The sequence below is a fragment of the Apostichopus japonicus genome, chromosome 8, assembly GCF_037975245.1.
Source record: "Apostichopus japonicus isolate 1M-3 chromosome 8, ASM3797524v1, whole genome shotgun sequence".
Classification (NCBI taxonomy): domain Eukaryota; kingdom Metazoa; phylum Echinodermata; class Holothuroidea; order Aspidochirotida; family Stichopodidae; genus Apostichopus; species Apostichopus japonicus.
Window position 1 is genome coordinate 14,883,661 of NC_092568.1, and position 20,073 is coordinate 14,903,733.

The 20,073-nt window shown below is 38.4% G+C and overlaps 1 long non-coding RNA gene across 1 annotated transcript; it reads left to right on the top strand.

Annotated features, from left to right (window-relative positions):
- Positions 1–2,759: 2,759 nt before the first annotated feature.
- LOC139970371 (uncharacterized) lies at positions 2,760–9,634 on the top strand. Its single transcript, XR_011794131.1, has 3 exons — positions 2,760–3,221; positions 7,508–7,671; positions 9,493–9,634. It is a non-coding gene; the product is annotated as an uncharacterized lncRNA (long non-coding RNA).
- Positions 9,635–20,073: the final 10,439 nt, after the last annotated feature.

Below are 20,073 nucleotides of genomic sequence, written 5' to 3' on the forward strand. Positions count from 1 at the left end.
AAACAAAATAAGGTGAGATGCTATGGATCTCTGTTGAACAAACATGCCTTACAAAATGAGTGATTCAGATTTTTTTAAACTTCTGTCTCTTATTTTTAATTATTTTTTGCTTTCTTTTTTTGTTTAATTGTCTCTTGAGCCGCCATTACACTGAAGTTAGTTGCCCTTTTTGGTTTGATTTTACATTCGATATGATTCATATTTAGTTGAAGATAGGTAGAGCTTATCAAGAATGATAAAGTAAAGTTTGCTCAGTGAAAATGATTTTACCAATTTTTTTTTATTAGTCTTACAAACTATTGGAAGTCTTGAATATGTTAGAAACAATACCTAACTTTATATGAATCAAGAATTGCCTCCTATATGTCACTGATTTGTGTAATGTTTTCAGTGAAGTAAATCAGCATTATTTGTACATCACTAAGAGAATGTTTCCTTACAGAACCTGAGAAAAGGAATACGGGTATAATATGATCACTCTCATCAAGCTGAATTTCCTGTGTGAGCAGCAAAGTACCTATGTAGCTGGGCACTGTGTAAAACAAAAGTTGCCCTTTGGTTACAAGAGAAATCACAACTTTTGACTAAGCAGCCATTGTGTTATTCAAATTTAATAAAACGTGATCTTCAGTGTTTTGTAGTTGTTGGAGCAGAAAACCACCATATTTTATTTTCTCAACAAGTAAGAATCAGCCAAAATCTGTAATAGTTGTGTACACACACAATGCTACACACTCATCACTCATAGTGGCATTCTCCCTGGAGAGCTATGTGTGCTTCTGGAAGTCACAGTAACTATAAAATCACATCACAAGGCCATTAACCTTGAAACATTTATGGGCAGCATACTCCTGCAGTGTTAGAGTTGCAAACTCAACAGTTACATGCAACTACTTAGCTTTGCAGCCTATACAGAACCCAGCTATAGTTATCTACAGACATTGGCCGTGTACAAGACAAAGTACCAGTATTGAGCTGTAGTACTTGAATCTAGGATTCTTGGGACTTTTCTAATTTTTATTACTCTTAACTGTTTTTCATATCCTGTTTTATAAATATGTACTTTCATGTATTTATACTAGGTTTTCATCAATTTGAAACTTGGATGAAAGAAGACAATTAGGTAAGGAAATATGGTCATGTTAGCAGTGGTTATAATCCAAATTCCTTAAACTGTTTTATAACCACCATGGAAAAAAACTTACTGGGACATTCAGTCATTGTGTTCATTTAGATATGAGAACAATTTAGAAATAAAAGGCCTCAAGGAAGTACTTTCTGAAGCTTCTAGCAATTACAGCATGCTATAATTTTGTGCCAATACAGACTACTTTTAATGAGCTGCATGGAGGATGTGTCTTTTTTTCATTTTGTAAATCCTTTTAAGAGCGTTAGAATCTCTGGCAAGTTTTTTCATGCATAGTTGTTACAAAAAGGATTTCATTGAAGGAGAGGGGGGAGGGGGGGATAAGGTCCATTTAACGATGCATATAACAATAATCCTCTTGGCTCATACACGTAAACCTTATAATGATACATGTCCAGTGTAAGTAAATCTTAGTGGCTGGAAGACAAAGCTTGAATAATCAGGGAATATTTTTCCTTTTTCTCTGTGATTTTAAAACTGGATCTAGAATTGGTTTACTTTTGAAAATTTGAATGGAAAATGGTCTCACACACGTTGATCCAATTTCTATTAAATTAAACATAATATTTACTATTCACATTTTGTATACAGCATGTATTGTCCACAATCTTTTAACTTCTTGCATATTTGGAGTGTGAAAGAGTGGGACATTGCCAACCACTTCTCATTTCTCAAGTTATCCTGCTTTGATACATGTTATTAATTAATCACAACTCAGCAACATGACAGAAGATGACAAAATAAAGACAACCTCTCACAGAAATTGTCAACATCTACTGTACTAACATCATAATTTTCCTGACAGTGGGCATGCTGGTCACCTTGTGACAATATTTCAAACAATATTGCAACTGTTAAGAAATAATGAAGTTTTTACTATAAATATAATTACATCTAAATGCATGAACAGGAAAATTGCACCACTTAATGACATTTTAGGAGCTCTACAAGATTTCAAAACAAAATTGATATTTGAGATCTGTCCAATTATGCAAATTTTAATTTTATTCCCTATCTTCGATATGAGTGACAACGTCTCTGGGTGATTTTCTCCCAACTACTTTAGTATAAAATAATGCTTAAGTGAGTCATTTAGTATGTGAGATGTGATGTGGATGTACAGTATTGCAGCATTCTAAGGACCAGCTAGCAACTGTATGGCAGGTATTTGTAATGCTCATAAAGATACACCCTCACACTGCAAGCAAACTGCACAGTGATTTGCAAACCATGCTGTTGCAATGCAGTTTACTGAGAAGAATAACAAAACAGTTTCATATCATCACCATGTTTTACTTTTTCTCTGAACCTGTCCTGTGAGTGATAATGCAGTTATGTTTACTCACTGCTGTATCCCTCATTAGTAATTTCCAATGCTAAATAGTTCTTTATTCCTTGTCAAAGCCACGATGATTCTATGCGATGGTGACTTTGTGAAAACATGTTTGTATACGTGTTTACGATGCTTGTAAACGTCGTAACTCTGAAAGCATGTGCTAGTTAAACTTGATAGTTGGCCAAAGTTTGCACCAGAATCTACGTTTTGTGGTTTTCATGGTTCATTTGAGGTTGGCAGAGCTCCAAACCTTGAAAACAATAGCAAGCAATGTAATGCATAAATGATCTTTATATGTTGTATGTAGATCAACCTTATGAATTACAAGGACCCTATGGGTTTTGTGTGGAGGTCAATAGTCATTTGCGCCAAAAACAACTGCAGAAGCTTGGATGAACTTCACATTTAGATGTGCCAACCTTAAATAGTGATTATCAGAAACGTGTGGCTTTTTACAGAGGTCAAAGGTACTTTGAGGTAAACAGTTAAGTGTCGGTCCACATTGTTGCAAGAACCTTGCTGTCAACAATGACGACCATTTGAAATCTTGTGTACAATTTTAAAGGTTCTCCTACAAATATTGCATTCTGTAGTCACCAAGCCTGTTGGCTTTATGTTTGTTTACAGTCAGTGGATGAATACAATTGAAGACCACGAGAAGAATGAATTTTTGGTTGGATTATTGAAGCTATGTGATCAGGACCTTTTGAAGTTCTTTTCAAAATGTTTGACCAAGAGGTAAGACTTGGAAACTAACAAAACCTGATTATAATAGTACTTATGGTGAATTAAAAAGTAGGAAGTAAAAATTGAATCCTACAATACTACTGCCACAAAGTTTGTGATCAGAGTAAAGGTCATGGAGGTTGATAGAGGTCAAAGTCTAAAAACATTGTAAATGTGATATCTCCAAAAGTGCACCTCACATTAATTTGATACTCTGTACCACTTATGTGTTTATAAGGACACATACATACCCACTGTTTTGATAGAGCATTTAACTGGTATATCATGAGGTCCCTGGTTTTCAAAAGGAACAACATTCATGTCTGTTGCTTGGGAGGAATTAGTACTTTGGATTTATCATTGGAACATCCAGACCGTTGTAAATGGCACCAAAACTCTCCTAGGTTTGATTATCAAGTGCCAATCTTTTTACATGATTTATTCAAGTAGGTCATATGTCATGAACAGTGGCGGAGCTATGGGTATTGGTCAGGAGGGGCGAGAATGGGCTGTAGGGGCGCTTTCGACACTATCTAAGCGTAGCGCCACCACATGTTGGCGCGTAGCGTACAGAAATGTTTTGAGTAAAGATACTCACTACATCGCCGGAAACGACCCTTTCCGGGCCTGGCTAATTCGCAGATAAACGAGGAATAAATAGGCGCATCGCCAAATTACACCAACAAAATGTAACAAATGTCAATACGTAGATGAGAGCGCAATAAAAAAGTCAATACTCTCGAATAAGTAAAAAGTGGTTAAGAGCTGAAAAGGGCGCCAGCAGTCCTTTTTCAGTCCGTTGGAGGGGGGGGGGGTCATTCGCTCCGCCACTGGTCATGGAGACCCCATGTAGTGATCTTCACTTGCTTGTGAGAGGCTTGCTTTTTTGTTGTGTGATATGTCAGTTACTTGTTTTACCACATTTGTCTACATTTATTGTATATATGTTTCTGTTTGGACTGACTTGTACAGAAAAGTTGATGCAGTTACATTGTGTTTCATTACATGAAGTGACATATTTTCATTACAGGTTAGATAGATAGATAGATAGATATTTATTCAGCCAATCATATAAAAATACAATGGAAATTGGTTGATAACAAGAGCTCAAAACATTAAAAATTGTAAACAACAAATGAGACGTATAATATTGCACAAAGATATGAAAACGTTCCTATAAAATATTAAGATGAACAAAATATAAAATGTACCTACAAAATATAAAAGAGTACAAATATATATAAATGCCCTCAAATCCAATATAAAGTCTACAAAGTTTAAAATTGTTTAACAGTTTTGGTGCGTATTGAATATCTTCACAGCAGAAGGATAAAAACTGTCAGTAAATCTTTTAGAACCCTTAAAAGTACGCATTCTTTTGCCTGAAGGCAGGAACTTGAAATAATCAGTTGCTGGGTGGTAATCATCAATCAATATATTTTCAACACGTTTTAACGTTCGCTCCTGGTAGAGTGAGTGAAGGGACGGTAGGCCTGTGCCAATGAGGCGCTCCGCGTTATTTATGACAGATTCTAGTTTCCTAAGATCATGCTTACTTACGCGACTAAACCAGACTAAAATGTTTAAAGTTAAATTACTTTCAATAATAGCACGATAAAAGTTAATTAAAATATTCTGACTGACACCATACGATTTTAGAGCTCGCAAAAAGAATAGTCTCTGTAGTCCCTTTTTCAGTATCTCATCAGTATTTGTGTTCCATGATAAGTTGTCCATAATAAACGTGCCTAGCAACTTAAATGTATTTACTTGTTCCAGATCCATTAATAATGATAGGGTCCTTTGTATTTTTGTTTCGTCTAAAGTCCACAATTAATTCCTTAGTTTTGTTCACATTCAGAATCAGGTTGTTATCGGTGCACCATTTCGCCAAGAGATCCACTTCGTCACGGTAGCCACTCTCATCTTTGTTGATAATCAAACCAGTCACTGTATTGTCGTCTGCAAATTTGATGATTCGTGAGTTCTGATCGGCGGCTCTGCAATCGTACGTTAACAGAGAGTGCAATAGCGGTGATAAAACACAACCCTGAGGAGTACCAGTGTTTAAAACAATAGATGCTGAATGAATGTTGCCTACTCTTACAGTTTGTCTGCGACATAAAAGGAAATCTAAAATCCAATCACAAATAGACGCAGGGAAGTTGAGGTGTTCTAATAATTTAAAATGTAACCGCGAAGGAATAATAGTATTAAATGCAGAACTGTAATCGATAAAAAGTACGCGGGCGTAGGAACATTTCTTTTCCAAATTGGCAAAGGTTTCATGTAACCATACGGAAATAGCATCTTCAACTGATCTGTTTGCGCGATATGCAAATTGGGATGGATCGAAATCAGCAGGTAAAAGATTTTTAAGATAAGCTTAAATAAAGCCTTCGAACGTTTTCATTGGTACAGATGTTAGTGCAACTGGGCGGTAGTCATTTAAACATGATATGTTTCCCTTCTTTGGAACTGGAACTATTATTGCGTCTTTGAATGACCTAGGAACCTCACATGAGCATAGTGACCAATTAAAAATGTCCGTATAAACTTCAGCGAGTTGCTCGGCGCACATCTTTAGCAGCTTGGGGGTGATACCGTCAGGTCCAGCAGCTTTACGTTCATTTAGCCGCTTAAATTTATATTTTACCGAATTTGCGTCGATATTGAATGGCGCAGTAGCATGTCCGTTGTTCACTGGGATCGGCTGGTTACTATTCCCTCTGTCGAACCGTGCGTAAAACTCGTTGAGCTTATCCGGCAATGCTGCATCATCAGTGTTTACTGACCTCCTTACCCCTTTATATTGAGTAATTGACTCGATGTTGGCCCATACCTCTCTCGAGTTAGCGGTCTGAAACTTTTGCTCAATGCGATCCTTCTGGGCTCTCTTAGCGTTCTTAATGGCTTTCCGGAGGTCAGACTTAGCTCGGTGGTAAAGATCCGGATCGGTGGTTTCGGTCCAATACGCTTCATCCTTGGCCTTAATTTTGGCTTTGATCACCTTGTCACACCACGGCTTGTTATTTGGGTATTGCGTGACAGTCTTAGTTGGTATGCAGACGTCATGACAGAAGTTAATGTAAGCAGTCACAGTATCAGTGAATGAATGCAGGTCGTTATCCTCTTTAAACAGATTCCAATCCGTGTCAGCAAAACAGTCTTGCAGCTCTTCAGTTGTCTCTTGAGACCATACTTTAATAGTCCTTTTCACAGGTTTTTGTTGTTTAAACCTTTGTTTGTAAACAGGGATAAGAAGTACCGTGGAATGAGCAGAGTTTCCCATACTAGCTCGCGAGATGGATTTGTACACATTTTTCACTTTACAATAGCAGTGATCTAGGGTCTTATTTTGACGAGTAGGACAAGTCACATATTGCTTGAACTCGGGCATTGAGCTCCTAAGATTAGCTCGATTAAAATCCCCTGCAACAATAGACAAGGTATTAGGATCGGAATTCTCACAATTAGAAATAATCTCACGTAGGCTTTCCACTGCTAAATTTGTGTCTGCACGGGGATGTATGTAAACTGCTGTCAAAGTCACTGATGAAAAATCCCGTGGAAGATAGAACGGCCTACACTTAATCATAATATGTTCCATGTCCTGGGTGGTTCCTTGGGAAATTACTCTTACATCGGTACACCACTTCTTGTTGATAAGGAAACAAACTCCACCGCCCTGAGACTTCCCCGTAATCTGACGATCACGATCATGCCGATAGATCGTAAACCCCGGTGGTTGTAGTATACAATCAGGATGATCTGAAGTCAGCCATGTTACAGTTAGGCAAAACACATTACAATCGCTATAGTCACGAAAATTTGCAATTCTAGAAAATAACTCACCGGTTTTGTTGTAAAGACGCTGAACATTAGCCAGAATAAGACTGGGCACTGGGGCGTTATATTGTCTACGACGTAGTTTAACTAGTTTACCTCCTCTCCTACCCCGCTTACGCTTAGGCTTAGGCTCATTCCATTTGGCTTCGTTGAACCAATCCACAGAAAATCGACTCTCATTGAGTTGTAAACTACCGAAATCTGAATTGATCTCTTGTCGTATTCGTAGCAACTCCTCTCTAGTATATTGCACAAATGTAGACGACACAGACGATGAAAAGACATAAAACAACAAGAAAAGCACAAGAGCTCGAGTAATCGTGTCGCTATCAGTCAGCGCCATCTTACGTTTCTCAGGGATGGATCTTCTTAGGTTAGAAGAATGTAGTAACATAAATATTTACATCCTGTTACTCTTTTGTGCTATCATCTCCTTTTTTTCAGTACAGGTTAGAAGAATGTAACAACATTAATAGTCTCTCAGACAAGCTGTTACTCTATGTGCTCTCATCTCTCTCAGTTGACGATTTGATGACTGCTAGAAGAGTGTGCAAGAGATGGAATTATATTGCTTCACATGATGAATTATGGAGAGAGAAAGTGTTTGAATTAGGTTTGTTTCTGGTATCTTATACTACATAAGACTTTTGTTGGAGATAATCTGGTGGCCGAAGTGGATTGCTTGAAACAATTGTTAGAATTTTCACATTTGTAAATTGAAAAAAAAAACTTATAGCATTTTGTATGAGGAAATGGGAATTTTAAAACTGAAGATAGTTTGTAAATGCTTGTGCCAACAGCAGAATACAGAGAACTTTGACAGCTATTGAAACATCCCAAGTGTGTCACATTTCAGGGATGGATCAGCATGAAGATTGTAATAAGAACGTAAAGATTAATCATCTACGGTGATGACATCATAGATCATATACTGTGACCCACTTTCTGGAGTAAGAGAGGGTTTAGCCTGACAAAATAGGTTACATTTAGTCAGGGAAGTGTCAGTGATTTGAGTATCCAACGAAAGAGATTCTCTATGAAGCAATTTGTTGCTCATTGGTTAGCCCTCAATAGTACCTTACACTTATTACAAAATGACCTACATCTGCTATACTTACATTTGGCTAAAGGGCACAAGGGTATTGTTAGTTTCAACATGAATTGCAGTGTGATAAGTAGATTGATAAGTAGATTGCTTATATGAAATCAATACTAAACATGCTGAATTCTCAAAATTTGTTTTTAAAACGATGTGTCTGCAGTCTAGTTTGTGTAAAGTTGCTTTATAGAGAAATGTTTTGTAGTACACTGTTGCTTTTGCTAATAAATGTAAACCGCCTTTTTACCTTCTTGTGAGATAAACCTGTGACCTTTGGATGGCAACAGCATTGTCTTCAACATATTGTCTTCTGTTAGTTTCCTGTTGTTCAGAGTATGAAATGAAACACTCCTAATACAGAGAGAAACTACATAGAATATCTACAAACCTTTTAATTGGACAGTGATAAATGGACATCACATTTTATGACTCAGTAACATCAATTACCCAAAGATTGCGTAATGATTAAGTTTGAATTATTATAAAATAGCCTGTACAGGCTATAGAAAATGTTCAAATGTTTTGCTTTTTCTTGAAAACTAGTGCTATATATTAAATCAGTTAGTACATGGAAACTTCATATGTATAACATGTTCAAAAGAACAAAAACTTTACACTGTTAACTCCCACTGAGAGTCATTGCAACAAACTTCAGCCTGGCATATGAACTTGGTTCAATCAAGTTCTCCATGCACTAAAAGCATTTATCTAAAACATATATATCAGTGTATTGTGTTGATAAAGAAGGTCATAAATGTTTTCCATTTATGTAATCTGCCTGAAACTTTGGCATGTTTTCAGTTTCAAACCTTCATAACTGTTGCCTCTAGAACCAGCTAAAATAGCACATGAAGAAATCTGTGGTATTTGAGTAAGTTTTGTTTACAAGGTTTTTCAGTTTTCGTCCTCTTGTAACCTTTGACCTCCACAATAAAAATAGGTGGTTACACATAACAAGTATGAAGTTAAACCACCATGTAATTTGTGACAAACACACACACATGCATGCTATAACCATGGCATAGATTTATTTTGCCTTGGCAATAAATATAAGGGGGTTAATGCCTGCAGTCTAAGGGTAATCCTGAACCACTCTTATTCATTGCATTAGAACGACGGCCAGAAATGTTTACTTTTACTCTGAACTAGGTTTTGAGACACAGAGATGAAATACATCATATTTGGATTGTTATGAAATACAATCAAACTGCCTTTTAATATTTGACCTATAGTTCGCCATAGTGGCTCACATTAGTATTTTACCTTCTGTATATCTCAATTATCAAGTTATTATGGCATAACACCACTAAGCCATTGGTTTTTACTTTTTTGTAGGATTGGTGGAGGGAATTCTCGACTTAGATGATATGCTACTTGATTTCATGAAAACTAATTCTATTGACTGGAGAGCAGCCTATTGTGAGATGCTTACAGTAATCACCAATGCTAAGGACGTGAAAGTACCCCACCAGAAGGTGCCACACGGTTAGTTGTAATAACCGTTACTGCTTAAAATACTATGGACACCTAGTCAATTTGCCCTATATTCAGTATATTTGTTGTATGTGATGATCTCATTAAACACTGTTGACATTTTTATAAAGCTCTTTTCATTCCAGGATATACACATTTGAGAGTTTTGATCAATCTGTGAAGCTCATTTAATATGTGCAAACTGTGAGGTGGAGTGCTACACCCATGAAATGTTCTTATTTTAGCCCGTATAAGTTAACCTTTAATTGCGAGCTCACTTATATCTTTTAAATAATGTGATCCTCCTCTTTTCAAAGAAGACAACATATATCAAAAAATCACCTTTAGGCTACACACCTGTGTTCGGTGTCCTTGATACAATGGTTGTGATGACAAGGGATAGAAGAACAGAAAATAAGGCAGTCACCCCTGTTATATCAAAGTGCAGAATTATCTAATGTTTATTCAAAAATAAAACTAGAATTAAGAGAAGACTGGTCAAATGGTCAATCTTTGATGTATTTTGATAGGAGTTGCAGCTAATTTCATGATTTCTCATGCCTATTAGAGTGATTAGGACAATGTTGTTCATTGATATCCATATCTTAAAAGTACTTGTTACTTCAGTCCACAGATATAAAGTAAATGCCTCGGCTTCAAAAAAATGTTCACATTACATATTAGACGCATATGATAGATTTGGTGAATATGTTGTAACTGACTCTCAAAGATTATTAAAGACCAGAACATTGTGAGTTAGATTTGTCAATATGCGATCTATGACATCACACCTGCTTTGGTTAAGTTCACTCTTGATACAAAACAAACTTATAATTCTCACTTGATAATGGAAAGTGGGAATTGAAAGAAACTTTCACCAGGATGTTTACATAAAGAGTTCCTTTTACTTAATAAATCCCCTTTGAACTTTTCTCATACTTATTTAGAGGTTGAAACCTTGTCAAGCCTTTACGAACAGTCAAATACTATTTGTTTTACCTACGCCACTTAGCAACAAGTAAGTCCATACCTGATGTGTATTACTATAAAAACAGCCGCGGGTCAAAGGGAGGGTCACCCAGCCCGACCTCCTCTCCCTTCTTTAGTAGACTCCTTAACATTCTATCCACAAATAGTTTTTCAGGGCATCGTTTTTTTTTGGCGGGCCGCGTGTCTTTTGTGCCAGCTATGTTGGGTTTTGCCGTAAAACATTAATCCCCTTCTATTTCCAAATGCTTCATCCACTCCTGGCAAAGTATTTTCATAACCTATATAGTATCAGCTATATGATAGTCGGATAAGTAGTAGTTACTCACTATCAGTCTGTTTGTTGTGCATGGTATAGAATTTTCTGGCTTCATAGCCCACCCACTTGGAACTTCAGACCCTACCCCCCATCATCAGGCCCTAGCTATGACTCATCGATATACATGCTGCTAGCTGCGTTGGTCCACGTATCTTAGTTCGACGTTCAGAAAGCATTTCACTGAGTCGTTCATATTGGCGTAGGAAGCGTGAGGTGGGGGACGGGAGGAGTGGGGCCTACGTACTTTTCACCAAAAAAAAAAACATAGGCCATAACCCTTTAACAAAATATGACGTATATGGGCATCGAAGGGGTGCAAAAAATACAGAAATATACCACCTATTAACAAATACATTATATAATGTGGTGGTATAATAGCCTCCAAAAATGCAATTTTATTTTAAATAGAAGTAAGAAATATGTTTGAAATCTCTCAATATACATCCCCCCAGATCTCTTGTTCCCCTAATGAGATATTGGAACACCTTGCTATCCATGGAGGCCACCACTTTCCGGTATGGGCAAAACATTTTCAGCTCGTTATGCGCGTACTTACTCGTGTTGAATTTCTGCGCTCTAAATTATCACCATCTCATGGTCATATATCGAGTCAGTTGGACAATTCAAAGAAACAAGCAATTGGCTCAGTCTTTGTTGACGTTTTTATTAATCTTCAACCACCCAGAAGAAAAACCCGAACAGCTTAGCAGTTATGTTACCGACTGTCCGACCGTTTGGCCTATACCTATCTTTATACTGGACCGTGGATATCGCAACTAAGTTCTTGACTGTGAGTCACCCCCTCCGTACTTAAGCAGCCTGTAGTAAAGGGACTATTGTTAATTTAATTTGAGGCTGAATTATAATAAAACACACACATACACACAATTAGAATACGTGCAGAATTTACAAAACTGCCTATGTAAATGTACACATGTTATCTCTGAGCACCCATAATTAAACCAAAGGAAATTTCCTCGAATATCTGGAACTTTTTGTGTGCCATCGTCCGGTATCCGTCTGGTACTATTTCGGGTCCTGAAATATGGTTATTTCTTGCATCATCTATCAACAGTTTGCATAGTAATTGGACAACATATCAATTGGGGAGTGTTAAGATGGTTGCGTCATTAATTGACAGGAAGTATAGTCAAATGCCACGCCTGCAACCTCGCTGCCGATTGGTGGTAAAGTTCAACTTTACAAGTTATAGAGGGAACTAAGCTGCATTTTAAGACCAACAGTTGGTTGGCGAATATCGGCCTCAATATAAGTTTAACGCGCAAGGCCCTAAAGTTGGCTGGCAAATGTTATCCCGATGTTGGTTTAATGTATGCAGCCCAACAGTTGTCTGGCGAATGTTGGCCCAGTTCTGGCTTAAAGTATAAATCAGAACAGTTGGCTGACGAATGTTGGCCAAATATTGGTTTACCATTTATAGCCCAACAGTTTGCAGGCGAATGTTGGCCCAATGACGATTTAACGATTAAAGCCAAACAGATTGCTGACCTAATATTAGTTTATGGGTTGGCCCATTGTTGGTTTAAGTATCAAGACCAACAGTTGGGTGACGAATGCTGGCCCAATGTTGGTTTAACGTGAAAAGCCCAACAGTTGGCTGGTAAATATTGGACCAAAGTTCTTTTAAGGTATGAAGACCAGCAATTTACTGGTAAATGCTGATCCAATGTTGGTGTAGGGTGTAAAGACCAACAGTTGGCTGGCGAATGTTGGCATAGTTTTGGTTTAACGTATATAGCCCAACAGTTGGCTGGCCATTGCTGACCCACTGTTGGTTAAACGTGTAAAACCCAACAGTTGGTTTGTAAATATTTTCCCAAAGTTGGTTGAACGTGTAAAAACCAACAGTTGGCTGGCGAATGTTTCCATGTTTTTCGTTTAACATATAGAGCCCAACAGTTGGCTGACCAGTGCTGGCCCAATGTTGGTTTAACGTTTAAAGTCCAACAGTTGGCTGGTAAATATTGGACCAAAGTTCTTTAAGGTATGAAGACCAACAATTGGCTGGTAAATGCTGATCCAATGTTGGTGTAGGGTGTAAAGACCAACAGTTGGCTGGCAAATGATGGCTCACTGTTGGTTAAACGTGTAAAACCCAACAGTTGGTTTGTAAATATTTTCCCAAAGTTGGTTGAACGTGTAAAAACCAACAGTTGGCTGGTGAATGTTTCCATGTTTTTGGTTTAACATATAGAGCCCAACAGTTGGCTGACCAGTGCTGGCCCAATCTTGGTTCAACGTTTAAAGTCCAACAGTTGGCTGGTAAATATTGGCCCAATGTTGGTGTAACGTGTAAAGACCAACAGTTGGGTGGCGAATAATGGCCTATTGTTAGTTTAACGTATATAGCTCAACAGCTGGCTGGCCATTGCTGGCCCACTGTTGGTTTAACGTGTAAAAATCAACAGTTGGCTGGCGAATGTTGGCATATTGAAAGTTTAACGAATATAGCCCAACAGTTGGCTGGCCATTGCTGGCCCATTGTTGGTTTGACGTGTAACGCCCAACAGTTGGCTGGTAAATATTGGCCTAATGTTCTTTTAACGTATGAAGACCAACAATTGGCTGGCATATGTTGGCCCAATGTTGGTTTAACGTGTAACGACCAACAGTTTGGGAATATGTATTGGTTTAACTTTGGCCCAACATTTTTTTGTCAACTCAACATAACACCAACCATTTGCCAACGTCTGCCAACCATTAGCCAACATTGGCCCATCGCACGGTGCTATCTGGGTAGGTGTCATCATTTTCTCAAGACAAACACTGCAGGTTAATGTAGGTATATTAAAGGCCCTCCTCCCTAGGTGCAAACGGTACAAACATTGGGGTGCATGAAATTAGGCGACACACTAAAATAGGGACATTGCTGTATATAAAGTAAGGGCATATGTAGTAAGGACTGGTCATTGTGTTCAAGTACAGTTGCTTAATAGTCATCAGATATTTGTGTAGTGTTAAGTGACATATTTTAGGGATTGAAAAAGCAAATGTGGAGAATTACAATCCTTGTTCCTTTATTTTCATCTTTATCAATTAGCATAATGATACACTGGAGAAACTTTGATAAAACTTCTTATGAGCTTATATAGGGTATTTCCTTCATCATTTCAGCATCGGAGTGGAAGAAAAGGTGGCGAAACCAACGGGACAGAAACATGAAAAACGGAGATTCTCTCAATCCTCATCAAAAGTCCGTATCCTGGCTATATATTAATCGGCAATGATCTATTTGAAATGCTGACAAAATTACATTTTGTGCTTGCTTGCTGAAGGAAAATAAATTTGGCTTTAAAATGTTGGTAATTACTGCAGTATAAATTCAATGGGAGGATATGATCAGAATTTTACAGGGTTTAGTTTGTGGTAACCAGAACAACCATTCTCTGTTATTGACAAGGACTTGTTAAAATGAAGCAATATGTTGTACAACACATTTGCAACATGTTAATCTCTTTCTATTACAGTACTGAGAGCAAGGGCGTAGGAACCGGGGGCTGGGGGGGCAGGGGGTGCCAGCCCCCAGTGAAAAATATGGTGGGGCGGAAGTATCATTCCGCCCCCCAACTTCGCAAGTCAGAAAACCCTTTTTTCATTTCCAAATGAGAAAAAAATCTCATTTGGAGCACCAAATTGCATCTAAGGCCAGGTGAAAATGCAAAATTATTTACAAAATGGAGTGGGTGTTGAAGTGTGCTATATTGCACCAAATTGCATCTGAAGCCACCTGGAAAGGCAAAAAAGACCCCTCCCCCAGGCCGGCCATCAGTCTTCAGCCCCCACTCAAAAGTACCTTCCTACGCCACTGACTGAGAGCAACATTCCATCTGGGGGTGAGATATCTCTTGATGTTGAAGTGTATGGTGGTTCGACTTCAATTGGAAGGTAAGCATATTCTGCTGGGGCATGTTTTCAGTTTAACACTCGATGCCATGAAAATACCTCGAGTCACATGGGATTCTTGCCATTCAACTGGAGCTACTTGCAGAAATACTCCTTAAATATTTCCCTGCATTGGATGGCCTCTACCCCAGCTCTGTTTCCAATCCAAGGAATGTCTCTTAGGCCTTCTACTGCCATTCTTTCAGATCCTTGGTTCAGTTCAGTAATTTGGCTGGGTTTGTATCTCTTTGTATAAGACTGTGAAGAACACATGTTGCCTTGGCAATGTCGTTCACCCATTCTGCTCGAACGGCAATTTTCGCTGCAAATTATTGGCTGCACTAGCTTTTCCTAGGTTTGAATTGGCAAAGACACCACCATCACTATTTCTGCCATATGCATCAATATAATTGTAATTGCGATTCGCTTTCTCTGTAATAACACCTAAGGTGGCATATACTGCTTTATACAGTCTATATCCATCTCCTCGATTGTTCTCCTTCAGGAAAAGTGCCAAAAAGCAGCAGGAGAACATCTTTTTTGACCTGTTATCAATCATGATCTAGTTTTTTTGTGGCTTGCATGTCAAAGAGCTTGGGTCAATTGAGGCAATTTTTGAGGCTTTTAATTTAATGGGCGTATGCTACCTTAATATGATGGATTTTTTTTAAAGTAAATTCAAAGTTACCTTACACAAATTGAAAGTCTTTGTCGAGGGCAGATAACTTCCCTGCTTCTGCAATGTTTTACTAAAGCTTCTTCAACCGTTCACAGGACTTTTGCAAATTGATATTTGGTTAGACGAAAATATTGCTTGAATTTTTCGTCGTCAAACCTGAGTTCATTAACCAAAGTATGATAGGCCCCATATCTGCGTCGGTTACGAAACAGTTGATGAACCCACCATCGGTGTTTCTGTTTTTTCTTGCCGTTTCTTCAAATGAAAACCAGGATACAGTCATAGTATACAATCATTTAGTAATCCAGTATTCTCTTTTGGGTGCTTAGTAATTCTTGGACGAGGGACAGCTAGCTAGGGTTGATTTGGTTTAATAAATTAAACAAACCTTTTAATAAGTGAGAACAGAGAAATAAAAGAGACATTTAAGAGTGAAGGTAAAATAGCTTTCAGCAACGAAATCGGACACGAGCCAACAAATCTCTATGAAGTCAAGGGACCTCCCTATACATAGGTCATAGCTAGGTTTCTGGACCTTTGGTAAATACGGTGCATGAACTGCGCCGGTCATATCACATCTCTGCAGGATTTAGGTATCTAATGGAATTCGTATGTTCTGTGGATTTACATGAGAATATTTTCTGGATAACAACCACCGACAATGTAACCTACCGGGAGTTTCAACGTATTTAACATAAGCCTAGGCAATTATCAAACTTATGAAACCCAGAAATGCTTCCAATGATGATCAAAACTGTTTCAAACACTAACCTTCATCGTCAGATACATCGAAATTATCGATGTCAGGTCTTCGTCCTGTGCATACAGTCGTTGTAAACGCATTCTAGACGTGTTTGGTGCCATTTTGCTAATATATATTGTGATCCCTTAACGGTCCCTTAGTTACGAACGCATCAGTATCAGATTCGTACCCGCAATGTTGGAATCGCAAACGTACGCATTGGCAAAACGAAGCGTGCTACAACAGTATCATGGTCAGAGAGCAAACAGCCCATTGTCACGCAACCCCAAAATTGAGACTAACCGCCGCATACACTCGATTTATTCTGGAGGCATCTTCCCGGTTAGGCCTCATCCACGTATACACATTACTACATGGGTGCGTATGCATCCAAACATCGTCTAAAAGGTGTAACAAGGTGAATCTGTTGAGTTCCGCAATCCCAGCATCAGGACTAGCAGACAGAAAAGCCCAGAGTCTGTCAAGGCCTGAGTCTGAGAGACACAGTTTAAGTCTCCGAACATGACACATGGTGCGCTACCAGGAACAAAGGAAGGGAGTGTGTTGAAAAACTCTCGTCAAACAGAAGACCGATTGGGCACATACACATTGCGAAGGCAGATATTACACTGTGGATACTTGAAAAGAATCCAAACCAATCGGCCCTCATGATCGGTCTCCAACCTAGTGGCACAACCCGACTGACGATGTGACAGAAGAATGACAATGCCACACGGGATGAAGACAAACCTAACGAAGCATGCAGCCCACCACCCCACTCATAAGCATATATAATGACATCCTGTTCCGCTTTGTTTGTTTTTGTGCGTTTTCTTGTGCGTTTCCGTCATGTCATTCACGTTGCAACTGAAAGTGTATGTGCGTCGACACGAAGGATCTGCACCGATGAGGGAGAATCGAATCTCACCAACTTTCCCATCATGCTTCCTCATGTGACGCTTCATCCCAGGCAATAAGTTTCTGTTTGACCCCACCCCTTGTCATAGCGACATACGATGAGGGACAAGCGCGAAAACAAATATAGCCCTCTTTCCCACACAAAGAGCACACAACCGTGTGTGGTCCAGCCGCGTTGTCGCAGCCCCAGACCGACCTAAGCAGTGGCGACAAGTTCCTGCCACACCTCTAATCCTACGTGTATGAGTTACCCATACGAATTGCTCGTATGCAGTTGCTGTCAACCTTTCGACATTACTCAGCAAAGTGACACCCTGCTGCCGGGCCACGTCACTGGTAAAACGTAGATCGTTCGTTGTAAGACCACGGAGAGCTTACAAAGTATAAACTTCTCCAGGTACAACACCACCCTTGCTTTTTAAAATACTAAATATTGCAACGGTTAAACCGCTTGTTCACCGATGAAGGACAACTTAACAATTCGGATATCACAGCGCGACGCCATGATATCGCAAGGTGACTATGCTACGGAGGAGTAACACAAATACAAAATAAGGACAGGCTGGTTAAACTACAAGCGATAATTATTGTATACTTATATAATTACAACACTTACAACTCACTAATTACAACGCACTTACACAATCGACCACACCCGCCTGACGGGATGTAAAGTTCAGTACTAAACAGTAATAATGTACGGCTAAAGGTAGTAGTAAGTAGTAGTAACTGTAATAAAGTGGAGAGCGAAACCAAAGATGTCCGCACTCCACGAAAACTAAACCACTTTTCAACTGTAGCAAACTGTAGACACCCTTTTTGTTGGGCGAAGTGAATAGAACTAACTCAATTAAAGCTACTGCCAAAGAGGAGCTGATCAAACATTCCTTTGGCATATCAGACATACGTTAAATTGATGGTACGTAGTCAACCATTTGGTTAGGCAACTTTCATTAGCAGTGGAGAAGATGTTCGTATCGACTACAATTCTTACCAGTTCAACACATAATATCGACTCGATTTCATCATCAATTTTTTTTTAAATGTTACTATACGGCCTTGAATGCCGTTTTTCCGTGAGGTACTTACCTCAGATTCTTCAGTAAACGTGACTTCCCTGAATACGCCATTATATATGAGATCTCTTCCTGCTTCGGTTTCAATAGTCTCCACTGTTCAAAGACGTGTAAGATTTAATTCTGATTGCAACGTAATGCTTTCCTTTCCAATACTTTTCATGCACTGGTATAAATATAACTGGGTTAAACGTATCTAATGAATGAAAATGCTAAATAACGGTATCAGGTCAAATCTATTGATTCAACCTAAACTATTTCTTTCAAAAATAGTATGAGAACAACATATCATTCGAATATATCAGTTCATTCGATACATACCAGTCAGCACAAAAGATAAGATTTCGAGAGAATTTAGTTCTTATGCTGATTTAGTGTAATAACAGCGAGATTTATATAGAAGACGTTTAAATAGCAGTAATATATTAAGGATGACATTCAACCAGAAACAAAAATGTGCCAGTCTTATTCCCTATCACCTGAACTATGAGACCCAAAGTTGTTGGAAATTCCCACAAACCATTGATTTACTAATATGTCAAAACTAAATTTGATGTGATAGAAAGTAAGACCTGAAATATCATTAAACTCATATTACTAGCACTTCCATTAAACAGTTTCTCACAAATTACTGTATTAATCACATACCGTAATGTGTTTTAAGATTTAACTATATAGTAACACCCCACTCAAATCTGTTCAAACTACATGAAGCAAGCTCAATTAGCGCAACCTACAAACTAAACCCAACAACTAATATACTAGTTTACATATTTATCTGATGCATCTCTTAGGAGCTCGATTGTCATATTCTACAACTGATGTTCGTTGTTGTTCTCTAAACACAGATATGTAATACTATTGACTTCTGTAGCCTGTTAAATAAAATAAAAATATGCCAATCTATTTCATTTGAAAAAATGTTAAACCGATCGCCGGATTATTTACCACTGATTGAATGAAATGAAATATAACATAATAATAGTATTAGTGACATTGATGTGCAACGGGAAAATATGAAGACCGAATGTAGATGTAATGTAACTTACAGACTGAATTTATGTCGGATGATGTTGAACGATATCCAGAACGTACAATATAGGCTATCACTGAAAAAAACACATGCACCCAGTGGTACCCGACCCTTTTACCAGTCTCTAGATCATGCTGATGATCAAAACTTGGCAACATAACTGTTAAAGTGGCCATGACACGAAAATGTCAACGTCCTGTCTTTTTGGGATCCATCTAAGCATGCTCTCTAGAACATATATCAACCATTCTGCTAGTTAAAAATTTGATTTTACCCTTCGAAAATTGAGATTTAATTTTCCCTCTTCGGGCTTGAAAATTTCGTTCGGCTGAAAATTTTCCCAATCTCATGACGTCATGTGACGTCATGTTATGAACACGAGTTGGCACTCGCTGATTCCTCCGAACACATAGCATACTTACAGTACGACAACGGTACGTAAATACACAAAACAGTCGATAACAAATCGGCACGAAATCAGATCGAAATTTCCCGTGGTATGTCAGATTTAGAACCAAATGCACCAACCGAAGTTCAAAGTGATAGTGGTTCTTCATCAGGCAGTGAAATTAGGCTGAAATGTTGTGAAGTGAAATTGGAGTGGAGGCGATGATCTGGCCAACATTGAACCGAACGTTGAGGGTGGACCTGAGGCGTTAGAACCGTGTCAGTTCGAGCCTGTTAAACGAGCCGAAATTGAAGCTCCACAACATATCGAAGAAGAAACCCGTTTGAAACTATTGCAAGGAACATAAAACGTGGTAAGAATTTATTAACGAAGCATTT